At 38.4% G+C, this 23,966-nt stretch overlaps 2 long non-coding RNA genes across 3 annotated transcripts in view; one reads left to right on the top strand and one right to left on the bottom strand.

Moving 5' to 3' along the window:
* Positions 1–4,366: 4,366 nt before the first annotated feature.
* LOC140684703 (uncharacterized) overlaps positions 4,367–23,966 on the bottom strand; it is a 289,333-nt gene continuing 269,733 nt past the window's right edge. The window contains exons 3-6 of one of the 2 annotated variants that reach the window (XR_012057385.1): positions 14,916–15,035; positions 12,937–13,090; positions 7,708–10,629; positions 4,367–5,513 (exon numbers count right to left, since the gene is read on the bottom strand). This is a non-coding gene — a long non-coding RNA (uncharacterized lncRNA). The remainder of the gene's footprint in view (positions 5,514–7,707; positions 10,630–12,936; positions 13,091–14,915; positions 15,036–23,966) is intronic. The other variant, XR_012057386.1, reaches the window with a different exon arrangement.
* Positions 7,738–21,235, top strand: LOC140684702 (uncharacterized). Its single transcript, XR_012057384.1, has 5 exons — positions 7,738–7,830; positions 10,528–10,679; positions 12,518–12,574; positions 16,799–16,964; positions 17,866–21,235. It is a non-coding gene; the product is annotated as an uncharacterized lncRNA (long non-coding RNA).

Raw genomic sequence — 23,966 nt, 5'->3', positions numbered from 1 at the left:
TTTTTTTTTCTGGTACAGCTTAATATTGTTCCAGATGAGGAAAAAAAAAAAAAAGACAACACCAAATATCATGTAGAACATATAAAAGAGTATTTCAGGATTGCTTTCAAAGCATAGTGTTGAGAAATGGTGGGCAGATAGAGCCCTGCGTTTGACTCCCTGTAAATGCCTTTGCCGTGGCAGGGATGGCACAGCAGGAGCACAGGAGGGAGGTCAGCTCTCCCTCCAGCTGGGACTGTTCTCCTCATCTTGCTGCCAAAAGTACTAAAACCCAGTAGAAAAACTGTGTGGTTTTTTTTAATTTAATTTTTTTTTAAATTTAATGAAACCCTGTAGGTTATTTTCTCAATTTCCAATAATGGATTTATTGAAGTATCTATTTTAACTGATCATTGGCCTGCCAGTACAGGCCACAGCTGAAAAATTGTATTAACAACCTTCTCAAGCTAAGTCTTATTTTTCATGGCTCATTAACTTTGGTGTAGTCTGCTCCAGGCTGAAATTTTACAAGATTCCAGTTCTAAAGTGTTTTCTTTAAGAACTGATAACTAAAAATGACTGGCAAGTTCAATGGTATATAAAAATAAATAAGTTATTAGCGTTAGGCACTTCTAATTTACAGGGCTTGAAAATGTCAGATAAGAAAAAGGTGGCAGACAGTTATCACTGCTAATTACCTTCCAGCTCTGTTCTGGATACATTTAATTGCAGTAGCTGTGAATGAAGTGCTGCTCTTCAATAGACTAGAATTATTTTGTACAAACTTCAATAAGAATGTCTTTGTCAAAGGTAAAGGGTTCTCAGAGAATTATCTCAGCAGCCAGCAAAATGTCCTTTCCCAGTGCTGTGTAAGAAAAGAAGGGAGAAGGATCTCTGGCAAGCTCTGCTCATTCCTTTGCCAGCTCTTTGGAGGCAGCAGGGTGTGCACAGCCTCCCCAGCTCCCCACCCTGCCCTGTCCTTGTCCCTGGGCAGCGTGGCCAGGGCAGAGCTCAGGGGTCTGTCCTGGGGGTGCCTCACCTGCTGCCCCTGCCCACCCTGCCCAGGTCAGGTATGGCACAGCAGGGCTGGGGATTTGCAGCCCCAGGATCAGAAATAATTCCCCAGTCTGGTCTCCATGGCTTCTCTCAGCTACTCACTCAGAGGCAGAACAAAGAACTTTCTTGTCATGCATTAGTTATTAAAATGCAGCCCCAGTGGTGCAGGACATCCCTAAATCATCCCCGGGCAGGGAGTGGGACCTGCCCACGTGTGGCTGCCTGTGGCAGGCACATTCTTCTCTCTCTCAGGGTTTTTTCATAGAAGAGTACAGAGAGAAGAAAGAGAAAACAATTTCTATTTCTGCTCCTTATTTTTCCTCTGTGGAATGTGTTTGGAGAACTGTTTACCTGGGGTGATTGCTTGATTGGATTCTGGTGAGGATTGTTTGAGCCAATCCAATCCACCTGTGGCTGGACTCACATGAGGAGGGTCACAAGTTGCTAGCTAGAGATATAGTGGTTAGAAAAAGTAGGTATTCAGCTTTAGTATCTCCTTTAAAGAGTATATAATTGTATTATAGCATAGTTATAATAAAGAAATCATTCAATCTTCTGAACTAGAGTCAGACATCGTAATTTCTTCCCACCGGGTTCACTTGCATTTACAATAGCTGCCCATGGTGGAGTTGATCACCAGATTATTGAATGCAGGGGGAGTTCTCCCACTCCCCAGATAACCCACCCACCTCTCCTAGAAAAGCACACCTTAACATTTGTAGGGCAGGAAAGGTTAAGTATGTGTTTGACATCACCTTAATTATTGCCACATACTAAGTGTGACAATCTGCAGAGCTGGGAGGGGCTTAGGTATGAGACAAAAGTATGCAAAATTCAATAAGGTTTGTTTCTGCCACTTCACTTTATTTTCAGTTTCTCAGATACTGAATGAGCCGGGCCTTATATTTACAGCCAAACATATTAATAGTTACTTTATTTGTACTCCCTTAAAAAGAAATATTTGGAATTTGTCTTCTCGGAGGGGGTGGGGAACTAACTGCTTCACTTAAAGATAAAAGGACTTTTATTATTACACAATATGGGTCATGTTTCCATTACCAGGCAGTTTGAAACAAATTTTTGAAAGAAATGTTGTCAAAGAATCCAAATCCAAGTTAATACATTGTTTTATCAACATCAACTTTACTTTGTAAAAGGCGGTACCTATTTCACAGGAATTGAATTTATTGATTAAATAATGGGAGAAAGGATGTTCCAAAAAATACACATATTTCAAATTTTTTAAATTTTTTTGTTTTAGGTTTGTATTTTGGAACTTGGCTTTATGTAATGCCATATATCATATGACTGAAACTGTTTCAAAGAAAGAAAAATGGTTTCAATATGTATGAAGAATTTCTTTCCATATGTCATGAAGTGGAAAAAAAATGTTTTGACAACTATTTTCTCAGGAGACAAGATTTGTACGTTCTAAGGAGCAGTAGCATGTCATCAGCGAAGCTGGTGAACAGCAGCAGTTTGAAATAGCCAGTGAGGATGGCTGGTCCAAAAGACATTTCTCTAAAAAACCAAGCTGCAGTGGCATTTTTCATTTAGCTGGTGACTGGCAGTCAACATTTCTTTTGGATTTGAATAAACACTCTCTATATCATGATTTCCTAGCATTTTAGTGTCCATTTTTTCTCTATTCTCTAGCCATTCTGGGCTTTGCTATATTCCTGCCTGTGATGTTTGGGAAGTGGTTTTCTTCCTTTCCATTTTTAAAGATGACCTTGCAGGTAAATCTGCTTTCAAAGGTCCCTCGGCTCCATTTAAAATCCAGACCTTTAAACATGGTCTTTAATAGTTGTAAAATGTTCTCATAAATTCCAAGCTATGTATTTTCTATATTGTTTCTTTATGGTTCATTTAGTGTGACATTATATAAAAATTTTAAAGAGGCATTTCCTTCTCAATCACTTTTGAGGGAAGTGTCTGGAAAAATCACTCTTAAAACTTTCTGTTTGAGTCATTAATTAGTACACTTCTTGTTAACTGCTGCTGTAGCTTTTGATTCAGTGGCACCAGTACACTTCTGGTGTGATGGATGAGCTGTAAAGGCTTATGCATGTCATAGTAAAATGAGATATGGCATTCACTTTCAAAATGAACTTTATAGGATAATACTTTATAGAAATGATGATGTCGTCCTGGATACCACAGCTTTGTAAGTAAATACAAATAATGCTCCATGTGTTTTATTGGCCTTTGTCAGTGTAACCTTTAACAGAAAATTAAGACAAATTCAGAGCAGTATTTTAAGCTGAAAGGTGTATTAGCATAATGGCATAAATAACAACTCAAGAATTTATGTAGGCAGCTATGAATAAAGAAACAAAGGTTTATTGAACATAAGAAAGAGTCTGCTGTGAGGGAAAAATCAAAAAGTCTCATGGAAATAGAAGGAGCTACTGGCAATCAGAACCCCTTGAAATGGGGAGAAATTTAGTGGCTCTGGTTTTATTTTAACTCTTCCTCTATAAAATATAAAAACTTTTAATATTGCCCAACAGTTGTCTGTTATGTATAACAACCTGCAGTGTAGAAAGCTTTTCACCTAAGGGGAATTAATGACCAGGGAAGAAAAAAAAAACAAACCAGAAAAATAACAGGGGCATATGTGGAGTCAGCACAGCACTGGTCACCATCCTCTTTCTTGCCCTTGAAACTGCTGAGGGTTTAAAGGCAGTGAGGTGCTCAGATGTCACTGTAATGAAAGGGCCAGAACAATACTTCGGAGAGGAAAAGCAGCCTGAGGAAAGCAGAGGAACCACAGCTGGTTACTGCCCTTGGTTCTGCGGGTCACCAGGAGCTCTACCACAGCACCAAAGGGAAAGGCTTGGGCAGCATCTGCTCTTTGTCCAGCAGGAATGGAGCTGGAAAGCAGTGCTGGAATGAAATCCATCCTGGGGGTGGTTCCACAGCAGGGCACAGGCTGGGGCAGTGCCTGGCTCACCTGTCCTGCTCCCGGACCCCAGCCCGGCTGCAGCCCGGCCGAGCGCGGTCCCTGACAGCAGCAGGGAGCACAAACAGCACCACAGGCCTCCAGTGGATGGCTCAGAGAATTATCAGGGACATTGATGAATCACACTGACATTTAGTCTGTGCTCAATGGGAGCTAAAAAGTGAAAAAGTAATTTCTTTCTGTAGTAGATTTTCAAAATACCTGGAGGCAGATATTTTCCTGGGTCATGGCCCAGTCTTGTAACTTCTGCAAACTCCTTCTCCTTTTGGTTCTTACATCTGGTGCTCTTGTATGTGGTATAATGATAATAACAACACATTTAGGGTAAAGAGAGTTGCCAATGACACCAATAGCACCAAGACTCAGTTATGTACAAATTGAGCAGTATTTTATTTTGGTCATTACAAATAGAATTAATTAAAGGCAAAAATGAAAAATGCTTTTTAAGGGTGGATGAATCTAATAAACAATATCCAGGAACAAAAAAATAAAACAAACAGAAAATGTTGTCAATTTACCTTCTGTGAAATTTGGGTGTGTTTTGGCAGTCAGCATTAAATGGAACTTTGCTCTATTGCTGTGCATCATCTCAGGACAAAAATATTACACAATGCTTGTATTTATTGTATTCTACTTATGTCAGTCAGTAAGTGATAGGATAGCCTATCTAATTAAATCCAGATTTCTGTGCATCTCTTCATTTACTTACTGTGCAAATAATGGAAGCTAGCATTAAAGTATTAGAATCAGATAAAATTGCATTTCATATTAATACAGTGTGTGGAAATGTATAATTTAAAATATATCTTATGAAATGTAATCTCCTTTACATACTGCATAGAGCTCTGATATTGATCAAGCTATTTCCAGGAGTGTGTGATGAGAGAAGAAAATGAATATTTTATCCTTCCTCTAGGGATAAACTTGCTTCTTGCTGATCTCTCACACTGCTTCTCTGAATGAAACTAGATCTTGTTTGATCTTTTTCTTCTTGTTTAAGGAAGGTTAGTTTCAAAAAGGAATGTTGGAATGTAGTCAGTCTCTCTCCAGTCAGATACTTTGCAGAGCAGCGGGTGAGCAATCCAGGGCCTCTTCGGCTCTGTCCCTTCTCTGGTCACACTGGGATCAGCTCCTAAGACAAGCTTGGCTTTGTTTTCCCTGTTTTGGCCAAGCTTAGGCCGAGGGGAGCCAGCAGGGTCTGGCTGGCAAAGGCACGGGGACAGAGAGGTGCCTGGGCAGGAGCAGGGCACCGAAGGGCTGCAGGACACGGCAGTGCTGCAGGGAGTGCCAGGACACCCAGACCGACAGGCCAGCGAGTCTCACTTGGCTGCCAGTTTGACAATGCAGCCTGCTTATAGACAGAGCAGGCTCTAAGTCACTTTTCTGAGCACTGCAGCCTTCAGGCTGCTTCATGTGTCATTCCCACCAACTCAATCCTCTGGGCACAATTCCATTGAGAATGAGATCCTCAAGAGTCACGTGCAGAATCTTCTCTTTTGCACACCAATGTGACCTATTTGTGACCAAAGAGATGCTTTTGAAATCATAGTTTTGGTTTGCATCAGAAACAATCAAATATCATCATCCTAGATTACGCACATACACATTTGTAACTGAAACTCTTTAAATAAAATCATCCTCTCTTCTTCCTGATGAAAACATGTCTAATAAATCCTGTAAAAATCCATCTATGCAATCTTGAGACAGGCGCTATTAAAATTAAGAAGGACTTTCAAATTTAGGAGACACTTTAGGATTAGAGCCTTATATTTTAATATCCAACATCAATGCTTCAAAGAAATTTATTCAAACTTGTACACCAGTAATATGGAAGGTGTCAGGTGTCTTCCTGCATTGTTATCTGCTGGCTGGGGACCAAAAAGCAAAAATTAGTGATTCAGACATCTGAAAATTGAAATTAAAAATGAACTCATAAAAACATGACATTAATATTGCCTATATCTCTTGAACAATAATTTTTACAGCTAACTTCTTTTTTAGCTTTCTCATTAACCAGGCACTTAAAAATTTTCAAACTAATAAAATTATCTGAGAAAAACCAAAATTGCAACTATTTTCACTCAGTATTGTTTAACCTTGGAGACACAAAATTGTCTGCCAAATGTGGAATAATTCCTTTCTTTATATTCTAACTGGCAGGGAAAAAATCTGCTCTCTGCAAAAATTATCTAATTTTGTAGCTGTCTCAAGGATATGTCTCCTTTTATCAGATGATGCCCTTTCTTCCTTGAGTGGAAAACTCACTGTGCTCCATAAACAGTCACTTTGCATTATGTAGATTATTTCCCAAGAAAAGGAAAAGAGTGGGCTTTTGACAATGATGGAAACAACGAAGCATGAAGAATTCAGAGAAGATCAAAGGTGCTCATTAGTTTATATGGTAGGAAATAGAGCCATTAACAATAACACAGTATCTTTCTTGTTACTCTTTCATACAGTATGAAATCCCATAATTGTTGCATCAGAAAATGCCTCATTTACTTTTCATGAATCAAATATTTAAAAAAAATTCTTATGCTTCATATCACATGTAGCAGACGGACCCCCTCATTCATTGCGTTACTTTGATGTATTTTTTCATTACTTGAAAGGCTAATTCAGATTGCAGAGGTTTTATGAATATTTTATAGACTCGGTGTTATGAATGATCAGAAATATCTCTCTCTTATATGCTCTGGGCTTACAATTCAGCAGTATTCAAATTAAACCCAGCAGAGGAATAGATTGTGGAAGGAAAATCCCAGTTGAATCATCTTCCATATTCCTGCGTTTCTTCTCAGAGCATTCTTATGACAGCTACAGGTGCCTCCCATATGTATAGAGCTGAGCACATCGGTGGTGCAAAGTAATTTCTTATGCATGTCTCTTTGCTAAGACACAGCTAAGAGAATCTAATTTAGGCAATTTTATGTTTTAACCACTGACGTAGTTCAACCTAAATCTATTTTTGATCTTATTTGTTTTCTTGTTTTAAATTATAAAAGTCTGCAAATCTCCTAGTACACGGTTTAGCAGTACTAATATTACTGTTTCCCTGCTCCATTTGAGGTTGAAGTATAACAATAATAAAACTGGTTTAATTAAATTTTTACTGCTTCTTTATGTCTCTTATGATTACCAGATTGGTGCTGTATTTAGATACCGAATTATTTTTATTTAGTAACACATAAATAGTTTTTAAATTCAACCCACTATGGGCTTTCTCTCTGTACATCCTGCAAAAGAAAAAGGGATCTGTGTATTTAAAATTTTGTGATGGAATATTCTGAGCAAAGCAGTGGATACATTAGCAAAGGTCAGATAAAAAAACACCATAAAAATATATCTTCAGCACCCATAGAAAAGAAGAAATCATACTGAAAAAACCTGCCAGAATACCACTAAAACCCACCATACATACATAAATCACTTGTTTGTGATATCATGGATACTATCTCTTTCTTTAATAATGATAAAAACCTCATCAGCCATTTCTGTTTGCTGATACAAGGTCTGTGTCCCCTGCATTGCTCAGAAGGTTTGCTGTGAACCCCCTTCTCCTGTACCAGGCTTGAATAACCAGTCACTCATCCTGTGCCTCAGCCAGCTGTTCCCCTGCTCACAGCAATTTTGTGTGTGACATCGAACCACTATGTCAGGATAAATGGTTTCATCTCTTTTTGTGCTGATTTGAACTACAAACTCACCAATGTTTTGTGAATCAACTTTTCTTCCACAGCAGTGAATTCCCACAATGGAACATAAGTAGAGAAATTGGTGTCCCTGTTTTCAGAAATCATTGGGTTTTCTTCGTGATGGGCAGACTGGAGGTTAGCACTACTCTGAAGTCATGGGGAACATCCACAGTGAAGGGATGTGGGAGGGTTTGTGCAGTTCCTCTCCCTCCTATTCTGCTGTTCCAGAGCCTACAAACAGCTGCCAATGTGGGTAATCATTACAAGCAGTAAAATAACACTGGTTATTGTATGTAAAATATGGGTACACTGGGAGAAGATGGGAGGGTGGGAGAGAAAAAGAAGACAGATTTTAATGACCTCTGTCTACTCCCAAAGTAAAGGCATACCCAGTGTTATTCAGCACCATGAAGATATGTTTTAACAATAACCTTTAAAATAATGGTAAGAAATAAAAATTTAACACTGCTTGCCTGTACTCCAGCATTTGAAAAGAAAATCAGCTTCTGCTTCATTTGGTAGGAAGCCTTTGCTTACTCCAGAGAACAGGGTGCAAAGCCACAGCTTTGCATTGTTAAACAGATTTGGTATTCCAGCTAGGTACTGAATTTCCTTTAAATATTAATACTGGGAAAAAATCTGAACCGTGTAAAACCCACCATTTCAAATTCCTTTCCAGCACTTTAGCTTATGCAAGACTGACACAAAAAATAGCTTCTGAAGCCCACAGAGGCAAGAAGGTTTAACTTCTGTTTTTGTTTTTGCTAAAAAAAACATTAAAGCCATGCTCAAGTAATTATTCCTAATGAAAAAATGTAACTGTGAGGTAAACCCTGATCATAAGCCTGATCTTGGGAAAGTAATGCATCTCAAAATTATCCTGAGTAGTTGCTGCATGTTTTCAACAAATCATTAATATGATCATTATTAAGATGAGCAGCTTTTAGAGCTGGTTAACTGTGATACTGCTGATTTGTAAGTGTATGCAACTCTTAAATTTTTGTCATGCTATTTTTCAATAGCTCCTTCTATTTTGCCTCAGAACATGGGACAGGTTTCTATTTTCAATAGGGTTTATTGTCTCCCTTCCTTGCAACTCCATTAGCTGATGGAGAAAAATGGTGACAGGCTTGTGTATCATGGCCTGAGATATACATACCACAGGTTTTGAGTTTTCAATGAGTTTTCAATCATTTAACACATATAAAGTTAATGGGGAAAGGTGAGATTTCAATACACAAGCCAGCTATGAAATAGCAGACACTGCAGTAGTTTTTCTTCTCAAACTATTGGCTCAGATACTGAGGGGACAGGGGAGGGAAGGGAAATTTGCTACACAATAAAATATCTCCTGACTCAGCCCAAGGGAAGAGGTATTTTTCTGGTTCTGTGATCCAGATCATTCTTGGGCAAGACCAGACCAAGGCAGATAGATCAGACAGATGCAGGACAAGCCCAGACATAAAAACCTCAAATAAATCTTGCAGTCTATGTCCCAAGCTCTTTAGTATGATGCTCAGAGCATCATTACTCTGTAAGTTTTAAAAGGAAAGCACAAGAAACAAAGCCATTTCCCTCTTTACTGAATTCTGCATCATATTTTCTTTTATAAAAAGCAGGATAAATCTGATAACTGCAGCCATCTTACAATCCACAGGCTATTTTCTGCCTGCAAACTTGATCAATTTATAAAGTACAGAGGGAAAAACGCAGCCCAGAGCAGGATGTAAAATTTCCTGTAAGACTCCAGCCCTCTCTCAGGTGCCCTCTTTGTGGGCAGTAGCACCTCCACACTCATGGCAGGGGGTGAAAAGGTAGTTGAAGTAATCTCTAGAGAACAGTAATGTCATCCCTAAAACTTTTCTTCAGTCACTTTTCTCAAGTTCCACTTCACTGATTTCAGGGCACTCAAAATTTACTTACAGAACATCAGAATTTAAATAAAGGACTCAAACTGTGACACCTTTTAAATTATTTCTTGTTCTTCAAGATACTGGCAACCTGATACCAGAAATTCCACATCCCTTTATCTGTCTTAAGAAGAGCTTACAGACTTAGAAGCAATTTCCCCACTCTATCAAAATTCTACAGAGGACATGAGAAAAGTCAGAAGAAAAGCTCTGGTTTCCCTGACTTTGACCACAGAGCTCTCCTGAAGGCATATTGAATATCATTGCACCCAAACAGAGAAATATCATACCATTACCTTTTTAATCTATGATGGATGGCATGATATGGCAATAACAGAGCACTACAATGGCAACCTTGTCTTTTTCCGGGTTTCCTGTAAATCAAATCCCCCAAAGGAAGCCAAATTTAAAAATAAAAACTAAGAGAGTTGAACTTTAATGCCAGTTAGAGTCCTGCAGCAAGCAGTTCCTTTTTATTTGAAAGCATATGCAAGCTCAAAATACAAATTCAGATAATGATATAATTTTCTCAGGGTGGACTCTTTGCTTTGGTGAGTCTCACACTTCTAATTACCCAGATCAGGTGTCAGACCAGAGAGATAATGTTGGAGCCTGCATGGGCCTGGCTTCATTTCTCCTTGAACCAGTGGATCAGAAGGGATCAGAAGGAAAGATCTGAAGAGTTTGCACCAGATTTTCTTTAAAGAGAGGCGTTAGAACTGAGCCATGTTTATTTTATAACTATGCTGGGAAGGCTTTGGAAGTCTCTACGTGGAAAGCACAGCATGGAGGTATGATGAGCTTTAGGAGTGCCATGGAGATATGTTCTGTCCTAAACAATGGCAATTCTTTTCAGAAGAAATTATGAGTTTAAAAAATTGGCATTTCTAGATATATTTGGTTTTTTGTGCTCTTCAAACAGGTGGAAGCACAACTACATGATATTTATTAATGGCTTAGCAGGAAGGGGTTACCTGTATGCAAGACAAAGTGTGCCTGGGAGAGGAGGAGCTTTCCTGTGAGTCTGCAAGACAAGATGTAGATGAGCTGTGGTAGAGGAAGTCTAATACCACAGTAAGTGATGGTATTAAAAATAAATAAATGTTTAACTCATAAACCATGAGAAAAAGAATGAACTGCATTACTGAGCAGTTTAGAAGAGAAAGAAAATGAATCCAACTCCTTGGATCAAGGCAGTTAGAAATGGTTTATAGTTTTAATACTCAAGACTGTAAATTACAATAAAAACACTGTGGCCTTTATCATTCTCCCTACTTAGAATCATGGAAGGTATTTTTGCCTATTGAGCATTTATCAACGCTCAATTTTCTGTAAGGTGTAAATATTGATAATTAAAATGCTGATGTTAAACCATAAAAAAACACTGTTAAGTGAAAAGTATTCTTCAAGTTCACACCTCAGAAAACAAACATTCCATACAGATGGCTGCAGCCCAGTCATGGTACCACTGGTGTGGAATTTCTCAGTGTGGGGAAAAGGGACATGTGGATTTTGCAGTTTCCCTGAAGGCGTGTTAAACTTCACAGACACCTCTCCAGAGAATCCAGTGACTCAGATCTTTGTTCCCTTCACAAGGGAAATCTATTGCAGTACATTTAAAAACTGAACTCTTCACATGGCAGGTTCAGTGCTGAACAGAAAAACAACTCTATGCTTTTCTTAAAGCAATAACCAAAACCTCTCAAATCTCTAGATTAGTACTCAAAGCTTGAAATGCTTGTGTCTAGGTGTAAAACACCCAAAGCCTTGGATTTGTGCAGAGTAATTGCTGAATCCCATGAAACTCATTAATTTCTTTGGTCACAAACAGTAACACCTGTCAGTTGTGCATTATCACAGTGCTGGAGGCCAAAGCTCTGTTGCTTTGTTTGAGGTAATAAATGAAGTGATGCCATTCACAATTTATAGATAAGGATGATAGCTACAGAAAGCTGAAGTGTCTTGCCTTAGGTCACGGAGGAATTACTTAGTCTGAGTTGGTTATCACTTATTTTAGTCACATAAAAGAATTTGGATCTCACTCATCAACTATTTATCATTAAATATGTCACTGAGCAAAGAATAAAGAGTCAGCATCACTGTCATCATTCAACAAAAAATCATCTTGTGAGGGTGAGTAATCACAGAGTGGAATTCTGCAACAACGTGATGTTTTAACAAGAGCAAGGCTAGAGGCTAAATATTAGAGTTACAGAAAGCATATAATAAAGACAAGATTACTGAAAACTCATCTAATTTCAAAAAGTGGATATGGTGTGAATCACATCACAGGTTTCAGATTTTCACAGCTTAGGAAAACAGTTCTGATTTTGGCTTCATGTTTTAACCTTGTGAAACTCCCACTTTTTGCAATTTGATGGGAAAGCCTTACTTCTTTTAAATTTTTTGAAGCTTTTAAATTACCAGACTCAAATAAAATAGCAGGACAGCTAAAACACCACCTAAGACCAAAGAAAAATTTATATGGTAGACTCCATGTGCCCAAAGACAGCTGAATTTAACAAATTGCTATAGAATATACAAACTTGAGTTTTTAGTCATCACTTGTTCTATTATTTGCTCACCCAAGCTGGGCTGCAAGATTGACCCAGCACAATTACTTATTACTACCTTCTTAAGGATTTTTTGTCATTTGCAAGTTTTACTAACAATGATTCTATATCACTTTTCAGCTACTTGTGACTCAAGAAGACTAATTACTCCGAATCAATAGTATTTCTGTGAAAGACTTGTTATTAAATCTGCTAGTGGAGATTTCTAATTGAAGATAACACTTTTTAATCTAATAGTAGATCATAAGACACTTACGTTGAGATTATATTAAGTTTTATAGACTTGTTGGAAATACATTGTTTTCTGTGTCATTAATTTCAAATATATTTAAATTTTAGATGGTTTGGTCATTCAAAATGGATGTTTGCTTTGAACTTCATTCTTTTAACTAATGGGTAAGTTTGCAACTTGATGATCAGATGCACAGAAATAATTGACATTTTTTATTATCCCATAAAACTTTAATATGAATGGCAATAAACAGCCTAACTAGAAAGCTTATTGTTAATTTTAAACTGATTTGTTTCCTTTTAAGTACTATGGTTTTAGTGTCCTCTTTAATTTTTACAGTTTATGGTGGATTTTGGTAGTAGAAGTTAATTCTTCTGATAAAGAAAAAATAGCATGTGCAACAGAATGTATTTAGAAAGATTAATTTTATTGCACAAATGATTAATCTCCTAAACTTTATGATGATAAATACCAAATAAACTGCAATGAGATACAGATTATTTCCTAGATTTTCAGAAATTCTTACCATGATGAGAAATGGGAATGCACTGGCAATGGGTACTTGGTGATGTATGGTAATATCAACACTTTTCCAATCACTTCTGAAGCCTCACCCAGTGCTTCGTGAGGTGAAATTCCTGCATAACTAATGGGGGTATAAGGCAATTACAGAAGGAACACTGAAAGAGGAAAAAAATACTTTAAATGTATTTAATTAAATGTTATGTTATTTTCAGAGTAATCTTTTGATACCTATGAAAATCATTTCATCAGGATTTGGAAGGAGGTTGTTGAAAACACCAACATTGCAGAGCTGGAATCATTTCAGGTTATATTAATGAAAATAAAGAAAGCTCTTCAAAGGATTTAATATCAAATTATGTATTTTAGTGCAGGTAATTACATAGTAGCTTACATCTATCAAACACTTAACTATTCATTTTAATTTAGTGTCAGAATTCAGATTTGAGTCAAGAAGTTCTGATTTTACACCCTGAGTTTTTATCTTCCATCCCTTTCAGTGTGCAGATATATTCAGTGCTTCTGCTAATCATCCTCATAACTCTAAATAGAACTGAGGCATTCTTGTGGCTTTTATTTTTTATTTTGTTCTTGTTTTGTTTTGTTTTGTTTTCCTGTCCACTCCCTCCAGGAAGAAAATTCATTTTGTTAAAGCAGTTAATTTAGAAATGGGCTGGGAAGCTACTGAATTGACAGTTATAGTGTATTGTTACTTTTATTTTATTTGAATAACAGACCATTTTTAATTCTTGGTGATGAATAAATGGTCATAAAATATTCTAAGCCAATGTCACAACTCAGAGAAAACTACAGAGCTTGCTGAGTACTGGCTGACTGAAAATCCCAATCTGTTATCTTTGTGAATTCAGGCTAATAGTGATTTTTCACTGAATTTTTGATAGGTCAAGTACAGTTCAGATGTGGACTGATTTTTTTTTTCACCACATTATCCTACAGTGTGTTATTGTTTAGCAGGTTTTAAACTAGAATTAACAAACATTTCTCAATATACTGGAAAAGAATATCTTAAAGTATTCAGAAAATACTTCAAATTATTATTTGTAGCATTTTTTAGACACAGTCAGAGAGCTTGACCATGGTGAGCTGTATTTAGCTTAAAGCTGAAGAAATATTAAGACACAGTGGCTTTATACCAATTGTGTCTTTTATGAATTCAAGGCTTTAGAAAAGGGCAATTTGGCTTCCTCACAAAGGTGCTGTGTAAAAGCAGGTTCAGAGCTGTTCTAATCCCATCTGTGGGATTTGAGAAGCTGTACAAGCCAGAGACCAGTAGTGACACTTGGCTGCTGCCTACACATCACGGGGGATTTCTAAGAGACTCCTGGAGGTTATTGGTTTCCAAATGTTGAACAAAGATGATGACAAACAGGGACAGGTGGAGCCAAGTTTTCTACCCATCAGTTTCAACAAAGTCTAATTTTACTACATAAAATATATATCTGCTTTAACTAAAAACTTGATATAGCACTACTTATGACCCAGACAAATATGAATTGGAAAGTATCACATTCATTATTTCTCTCTGCTGCTTTTTATTCGTATAAAAGTAAATAAATGAATATCAGTCATAGAAGGAAACTTCTATGCAAGTGACTTGCATTTGCTCATAAGAAAAATCTCTACAATAATAAAAACTGTCAGAAATATAGACCAGCTTCTTGCTTCATTGCCATCTCACTTTCCCAAATCAACACCCCAAAAAGTTCACTCTAACCAGGGTGTAATGCAAGGTATTCTCTAGAATGCCACAGAAAGGATCATGCTCCTTTATGAGCCAGGCAGCTCACCAAGCACATGGGGATGCACACTGAATTGAGCAATCTCTTTTTCTTGGGTGTTTCTGTTTTTATCAAGCAAATAAGCAGAAAGCCTTATAAATTCTTTTTTATAATGCTCTAGCTGTGCAGATTCTATACAAGAAAACTCTCACATTCTTTAATATTGAAAAACTTCTTACAATACCTTTGTAGACACAAGGATCTCTATACAGTGAAGGAATTTCGTGCATTCTCTTTTTGCCAGTGGTACATTGCCTGTGGGAGGACCAGGAGGAGGTAATCTGTGTTCAGTGGGTCCTTTAGCCTAAAAATAATTGAAACCAACCAACCAACCAGCCAATCAACCATCAACAAATAAACAAATCCACCACCACCCCCACCAAATCACTTGCAGAATACCTGAGCCTGGAAAAAAAAATTACTGGAGAAGACATGCATACTTCTATGTTTTTATGGAGACAATAAACCAAGAACTGGGTAATATGTTCTGATCATCTGTTTTAAGCAGACTCAAAGTACTTGCCTAGTAAAATTATTGCTTTATATAACAGTTTGTTCTTTTTGTTTTGATTAATGACTGTGCTAGTTTCTAGGCAGCAACATTTCCTACAGCTACATTGGAGAAAGCACATTTTTTGGAACTGCTGTTACCTGCCAGTGAGAAAATGGTTGTCCTGCCAGTGCATTTTACAGAAAGCAATTAAATCTTGTTCTAAAATAGGAAGTATGTTGTTTTGTTTTTAAACATGTAAGAATCTTTGAGCATCCCGGTCTTATTTTTCTAATTCAATTGCATTACCAACCATGTGAATCTTCCAACAAGACAAATTGCCTTTGTTTGAAATAAATTTTCTATATAAACACATATTCTCTCCAAATATCTTTGGAAACACTCATACTTCCTCACAACTTCTTTTGGTAGCTCAGACAGGTTTTACAGCTTGATTTTTTTTTTTTTTTTTTTTTTTTTTTTTTTGTCTCAGTGCAGTAGAATTGTGCATGTCTTTTAGTGTTTAATCTTTTTCATTTATAGAGTTTGGTCATAGAACAAGGACTCATGAAAACAGAGCTTCAGTTCACAGGCATATAAACCAAAATGGCAGCATTCAGATAAGGAAACTGAGAAGATTTGCAGAAGTTTGAATACTGTTGTGACTTTTCCTGTCTAAATCAAGCACAGAAAACTGACACAGCTACTTTTGATCAAGAAGAGGAGTTGCTTTGAAATGTGGTGGAAAAACACAACCCACAACCCACTGCTTCCACTTCTTCAGCTCTTATAGAGCCTAGCAAATAAGAGTCAGACCAACATCTGCAACCAAGTACAAGCTGCTGATCCAACCTATCTTTCAAAGAAATTGGATTAGGACAGAAGAACATTAGGCTGGAGTCTCAACATATTTTTCGAAGATTTCTTCAAATTTTTAGCTTGTCTTTGCAAAACAGGAAGGATTAGGAAAACCAAACAGCTAATTTTTAGGTCACTGCTTTGAATGCAAAAACTGGGAACCAAGTCTTTAAAAAATTGTTTAAGTTATACAGTAGCAAATAAGGTGCTTTGATTTCCAATTGCCAAACTGCATGGGTAAAAATCTCATAAAAAACTGCATGGGATGAAAAATGCCAAAGTGGTAGTCAGATTTCAAGAGAGCTTCTGCCAGGGATTCGTGTTCAATTGTATGAACTGGACATATGGATTTAGTTATGTGAGAAGAGTTTGGAGCATGGAAATAGTACTTCTGTTAAAAGCCAAGAAATATAATGCAGAGGGACTAGGCAAAAAAAAAAAAAATCTTTCAAACTAAGGCAGAAAGTGAAAGAAAAGATCACAGAGTTGTGGGATCTCCTGTCCCGTAATAAAATTATAACAAATTTCTCAGAGCATTCATGGATAAATCCAGAACTTAGTGCCATATTTCAAAAATAAATTACAACATTCTGTGTACAGAAAAGGTTAACAGCCAGTCTGCTCCTATACAGTTATTTGGTTTTGTTTCTAAATCCTGTTATTGTGGGGTTTAGTTGTTGGTTTTGTTGTTTCTCGGTTTTGCATTTTTTCTTTTTAAGAAACTTCCTACTCCAGAGACAACCAGGCCAGAGACAACTCTATTAGCACAAAGCACATGCCAAGGGCTTTTTCAGTGAATACAGGGTGGAGAGGACACAGCCTTCCCGCCAGAGAGCCAGCCAACACTTCAAGAGCTTCCTCTGCCAGTTCTGTATCAGCCATGGGGTAGGTGGAGTCTATTTTTCACTTTTAACATCTTGCTTGCTGAGTTTGCATTTTGACTTTCATGCTTTGTGCCAACTTTTCCCTCAGTTTCCCAGCTTCTGCCTGCTGCTACACCTCAATGGGTGTCTCCTTAGGCTTGCTCTTTCCCAGAGTTTCTGGCCCTGGAGGAGGATGAGAGGTTCTCTCTTACTTTTCTCTTCTGCAGAACTTGCCAAGAGAGTGATTAGTTGCTGTATTGGTTGATTATTGTTCAGATTGGTGCAGGCCAGAAAACACTTTTCTTGGGGACTTAAACTTGCTTAGGATGTTATATACCCATTATTATACTAATTCTTTGCAAAAGATTCTGAGCTGCTTGTTTTCAATCTATATGATCTACAGATTCTACCAGATAAGGTAATTGACTTTCTCTCCTATGCTTGGTCTGATCAGAATGAAAAAATCTTTGCTTGTGCCTTTCTTATTTCAATAAACACTCATCCAAATTCTCCTTGCAGTTAGATCTCTACTGTATTTCAGTATCAATGGGCTGAAAAGCATAAAGGGCAATGTAAACACATTCTTATAAACACATTGTTGTAAACAAACATAAAATATCCCTAATGAGAACTTTTCATACCATCAACCAAATTAGCTCTATGATCTTCCAGTCATATCACCTATGTCAGCAAATGCAGTTTCTCAACAATTTCATGCTTGCCTTTTTCCCTGGAATCATGGTCAAAGAACTAATTAAAAATGGTAAAAATGTCAGGATCCTAAAAATGGCACTGTAAGACAAATCTGAGAAAATCTGGAGGTTTCAAGTTCTCAGTCAGATTCCTTCAGACTATCTGAGGTTCAAAAATAATGTTATGTTTGATAAGAAATCCTAATGTTTGTCTGTGTATTCTTCATGCAGTTGTGGGCTCAGGACTTCTAAAAAAGATGAAGACATGAAGACAATCAAGCAAACAAGACTGGCAGTGCCCAGCAAAAGGCTGAGGAGCTATGATGCAGTGTAGGAAAACTACAGAGCAAGTTTGAGTGATGACTTTAACCAACTCTATCTTTGACCTTTACTCAGTCTTTCTAATTATTGTGATTTTCTTTTCCTTTATTGTGTTTTTTCAAAATGTGTCTGCACTTTAAAAAGGCTCTCCTTGCTTCAGTAGAAAGACTCAAAACAAACAAGCAAAAAAAACTAAGCCAAAAGTACAACCCCAAAGCTGGAAACTGCATATTAGGAGTAGGAATGGCCAAACTCTTACTCCCAGCCCTGTGTTCAGAAGGGAGGAAGCAAACAAAGGCTGCTGCTGTGGCACTGCCAGCACGGGCAGAGCCCACCCAGAGCCTGGGAGCTGCTGCGAGTGCTGTGCACACCAGCTCTGGACAGCCAGGCTGCCCTTCTGCAGGAAAGGGCTCATGCTGAAGGGAAAGACAAACTTCTTTCAAACCAGCATTTCTGTATCAACTATTAAAAAAAAAAAACCAAAAAAAAAAAAACAACCATAGAAAGTTTTTACTACTTTGTTCAGAAGTAAAACACAGATGAGTACTGAAAAAGCATTTTTGGTTTCTGTGGTGGAACATTGCTTTATGACGTGAAAGCAGCACCTGCCGAAGAGGCTATCACTGGTGTGTAGTAGTGAGCTGTACTGCAAAACTGAAAAATTAATTAAACCATTGTTTATTCAATTACATGCTCTGTCCCTGCTTTATCTAGATAAACAAGCTGAATAAACGTCTACAAGCTCTCAGCCTGAAGAGCCTGAATCCTAACATCAGCTGTTAAATTAAACATTTAGAAGGCCACATTCTATGAAAGGCTATTTCCAAGGATCTATGGTACTTCTAAAACAGCACATTTAAAATATTTTGGCATTTTAAACAAAATTGTCTTGAAATTTTCAAGATCTGAAATGGGCCTAAGAATTAACTACTTCCATTTAATTTTTTCCATCAAGTTTTATGTGGTAAAAAAATACTTTTTTATGTAAACCAAGGGGAATAATCTAATAAAGAAGAGATAGTGTATTTGGCTTTGTAATATTTCCTTACCTGAGATCACAGACCATACCAAAGAGTGTGAAATTCCTCTCTGCCTCTCTACAGGTCACTGTGACTAGGTGTCATTTCGGAGCAGACTACAGAAATTTCACACATTATTCAATGGTGAAAGTAAGAGGGAGACTCAAGCCCAGGACCAAGAGCATTTACAATTAGAAGTTGTGAGAGGCAAAACAGATGTGCTTGAGCACAGAAACCACCTGGAGAGTGTCACTTTACAGTCCTGCATGTGCAGAACTGATTTTCAGAAGTGATGAAGATTACAGCACCACTGGAATCCAATACTTTACTACACAAGAAACTGGCAGCAAGAGCAGCTGCAGGAGAGAATTCCACAGGCCAACTACACCTTTTTGGAGGGGGCAAAAAGAAGCTCATGTATTCAGGCGTTTAAACCAGAATATGATATGCTTGTGTCATTGGGATATCCATTGGTTTAGGAGCTTCAGCCATCAGCACTGAAGCCAGTGTTTTAAATTTACACTTGGCTCTTGCACAGAGACTTTATTAAAAAGCCTAGCCAAGAAATAGTGAGAAAATATGTTTACCACATAAAATTCCATCTTTCTTTAAGAGGCATCAAGCATAAAAGCCTATGGAAGAGTTCTCACCTTAAAACAAGACAAGGAAAAAATATTGTCCCTACTGAGTAACAAAACAAACATAAAAGAACTTTACAATTAGACAAGACTACCTACTTTTTCTGAGTAAGCAGAGTCAGTATGTGAAGTTTTATACTCATTCCACTGCACCCTTGTGTTATTTATTTATCTGTAAACAAGCTCTTATTTTACACAATGCTGAAAGAAGAACAGCAATTTTCTCCATGAATGGATAAAGGCCTCAGAATCAGAAATCTGACTCCTCTGTCAGCCTGTTCCAAGTTTTTCTTCATTACTTATGTGAATTTTGCCATGAGGAAAAACACGGCATGTCTCTGTCCCAGAAACAGACTGGAGACTGACATGGGAAGGTTCAAGAAGGTTATTTATGCAAAATAACATTTTTCCAGTATAATGCACCCCTTGATTTAACATTGGATGCAATAATCTTTGCTCAGCAGTGAGAGTGCCAAAGCATCACACAGCTGCTAATGTAGTCTGAAAAATAAGAGCTGATTTTTGCAACGGCAATGACAATACAAAGGCACGTCGGGACCCTGAGCCTAGAGTGAGTCACAGCATTTTTCCTCTGTGTCTTGTAGCAAGAGGACAGATTCTATTCATAGCAGAGGTTGACTTGTTTAGCAGGGACTTTAGCAGCATCTTTGGGCTGAGGCAGTGCCAGGGGAGCTGTGTCTGGGTGAGCAGGGAGCTCCCCAGAGCCATCACTGTTCCCTGGTCTCATTGGTGGCAGCACCAGAATCTTGCCCTGCAGCATCAGGCCCAGGGCCCAAGGTGTATTTGAGGCATTTTGTGGTCTGGATTACTAAAGGATAGAAGGTGTAATGAAGTGGTTCAGCTAGCAGCTGACTTGGTGGAATAAGAAATGTTAGTTTAGACTCCAGTTTGAGAGAGTATGCCTCTAGCCAGGTCACAGCCATCTGTGACTGGCTGCAGAGATGTGTATGACACCACTGTGCTTTGCACAGTCATTCAAAGGCTTCCACATCAAAGTGGGAAAGACAAGGGGTTTGGCACTGGAGTGTCAGGAGGAAAAGGGTCATGGGTTAAGCTCAGGTGCACAGAGATATTTATTGTGATGCTTGAAACTGAGCAGTGTTCAGATTACAGCTCAGACTTCACAGCACCAACACCCTTTGGTCCTTCTTGAGCAGAGCAGGCAGAGATCTGACTTGGGTGATTAACTCATGTTATTAAAGTTTAGAAAAGAAAACAAGTACAAGTCAAATGAAAAACCTCTGGTTGTGGCTTAAACTAAGAATTCAATTGCCACTACTCTGCAAACTGAGCAGCCAGGGCTGTGCCCCCATTACTCTCGGGGAGCAGTGATGATCTGCCCTGGCACTTGAAGGCACTGTAAATCATCTGCCCAGGGCAATATTGTAGACCTCAATAGATCAGATTAGCCCTTACTGTCTTCAGAGTAGATTTACTAGGGCACTAATGGGTTTTTAGCCCTTCCATCTCAGTGACACTTCCCCAGGAGTGTTATGCATATTTCTGGATAAATGGCAAACCATGCTGAGCAGTAACTGCTGTGCAGGAGATGTGAACATGGTTTTCCTCGGTGTCTGCAGGTGCACTGCAGACTTCAACCAACAGCACATTGACAGCTGTCCTTACCTGGCTAGTGACTGCCCACAAATCTCAGTCTGATCAGAAGTTGGGCTGCATTTCTGAGAGGCCAAACCTCTTCAGACATGATGCCCTCTAACTTCTCAATGGAGTACTGAAGGAAACAAACCACAAAACAGTCACCAATTTCGACCTAATCAGGCTTGCAGCCCAAGTCTATAAAGACTGAAATTTCTATAGTTCAAGTTAAGTCAGGCACAGTACATTGGAGATATGTACTACAAAAAGCTACTAACTTTAAACAAGACCTGTTTTGGAAGGGGGGGAAAAAATGCAGTGAGAGAAATTTCACAGACCACCTGCCCAAAAGCAGAGCACCAGTGTGTCTCTGCTCTACTACATGACCATCCTGGCAACCTCAGCACTCAGAGACACAAAAACTTTCTTAAGAGGAGCTTCTTTCCCCCATTGTTTAAGTAATTTAGAATCTTAACTGTAAATTTCTTGCAGCTCTGCAGGCTGAGAGGGGCAAAAAGCTTTAATCCAAATATAAAAGTGCCCAAGGCAGTTTGTGTGTAAGCAGCAGAGCAGCTGCTGGCAGAGGGGTTTGCCAAGGGAGGCGGGGGGGTCAGAGCTGCCTGCACAGGGCTGCCCAGGCAGCTGTGCCACAGCCATCACATGTGGCCCTGGGGCCTGCAGGACCACCTTTATCCTCAGTGCTTTGTAGGTTGATGCTCACCTCCTTTCCATGCTCCATTATTTTGAAATACTCTGCTTTCCACACAATGCTCCGGAACAATATTGATCCAGTGGTGGTGGGTTTTTTTTTCCAAAGGTGTAACCTTTGGGACTCTTTCTGGGTTTTGAATAACCTTTATCACTACCAGAGCAGTGTAAAGAAGGGTTTATGATACAGACTACTGACCTATTTTTGATATTTGTTTCTACAGAATGACCTTTTATTTTCCTTGAAGTTTTACTCTACTTATTCCAACTATTCTCAAAGCGTTGCACTAGAGATGAAAATAAAAATGGATGATGATAATAACAAAAGAAGATATGGCATCTCTAATGTCCATAAAGTGAAAAGAATTAATTTTTTAGTCCTTTCCAAAAGAAGATAATCTCTCCTCTTTTATTCCAACTCTGACTGCTCTAAAAGATAGGGGAGAAGGAAGACAGCAGGCAATGGATATAACCATCTACCTATTCTCTTCAATCTACTACTCTGGGTATTCATTTAAATGTCAGGCTTGTTCTCTGCAATAGGTACCAAATTGCTTTTGTTGATTTTATCAGTAGATCTCACACTGTCTATTTATGAATGTGTTTTTTTTTTTCCATAACCAATGTTTAAAGAAAGAACAGAAGTGTGTCCATATGTGCACATTCAGTTTCCTGAAGGTGAAAAATATTACTTTGGTTCTTGAATAGTTTTACCTTACTCTATTTGAAGTCAGTCCAATCCTCCTCTTTATAACTCCACTATAATCTTGGAGAGCTTAAAAGAACTCTTCAACTCTTTTTACTATTCCCTTGTGATTGAACTTTCATATAACCTGTTATTTTCTAGAGTTTCCTTTTTATTTTCACAAAGAATTCTGAAATAAACCCCTGCCCAAAGCCCCTACATGAAAATCATTGAAAAGACAAGCAAAGCTGACCTCAATAACGTTTACTTCTGTGGTTTGTATGGCCCAAAGAAGCCTTGCTTGGGAATTAACTTTTCTCTGTTTGATAACAATCTCAGCACATCCAGAGACTACACCTATCTGACAGCCTAACCTTCAAAAGTAATTATAAAACATCAAAATACTGAGCAAAATAATGCGTTTATCCAACTCGTCCATTGCTTATAGAACAACATGACAGAAGTGACAAAATATTTCATTACTTTCTTATCTCTGGTCCTGTAAACTTTTCTTTGCCCTGCGGAATGGGAAGCTTCCTGTTGGGAGCTAGGTATGAGCAGGCCCTTTGAATGCTGATGCCAGTCAGGGCTTTCAGCATCAGTGCCTGCTCTGCCCCTGATCACCCACCCAGCACTCTCTGTACCAGCCCTCACTGCCCCTCCTGTAGCACAGCAACTCAGAGAGGCTCCAGTCATTCCAGTACCTCTTCTGAGAGACCCTCTCCAGGGCTGATTGCAGCACACAGACACAAAGCTACACAATAATCTCTGCCCCAGTTTAAGCTGCCAACACTGACTCAATTCAAAGGGGAGGGTGCCTTAGTTAAATTTGCACTGTCTGGCCATGAATTATGGCTACATTGCTCTGTCTTTCCTGCTCAATTCAAGTGCTCCAGTTTGATGTAAAACAGGGCAGAAGGAGGCAGTGATCCAACAGAGCATTTAAGCACTTCTTCAGTTTACAGTCCCTGCACTCTTCCATTGGAGTTAATCTTACACCTCTCCCTAGCGGAACTTACGGGTAGGACTTTGCCAGTTGTGCCTTACCTTGAGTTTAAAGAGTTTTGACACCTCCTTCAAAGCTCATGGGAATTGACAGAGAATGTTAACAGCCAGCCTCAAAATCCAGCCTGTTTTGCATGGTAGTTTTGAATACAAAGATACAGCAAAGAGTAGACAGGGGCCTTGATTTGGGTAGAATGACTGATTCCTCTCTGAAGGAAATACATGAGATCAGAGTCCAATGGTTTTTCACCTCCACATATCCATCCTAACTAATTTCACATTGGTTTTGTTTTGCAGTCTAATAAATCACAGTTGGCTCTGTTGGCTGATGTAATGTCA

The sequence above is a fragment of the Taeniopygia guttata genome, chromosome 9 (assembly GCF_048771995.1).
Source record: "Taeniopygia guttata chromosome 9, bTaeGut7.mat, whole genome shotgun sequence".
Taxonomy (NCBI): domain Eukaryota; kingdom Metazoa; phylum Chordata; class Aves; order Passeriformes; family Estrildidae; genus Taeniopygia; species Taeniopygia guttata.
The sequence above is the reverse complement of the archived record's forward strand: the minus strand, read 5'-3'. Positions and strand labels throughout refer to the sequence as shown.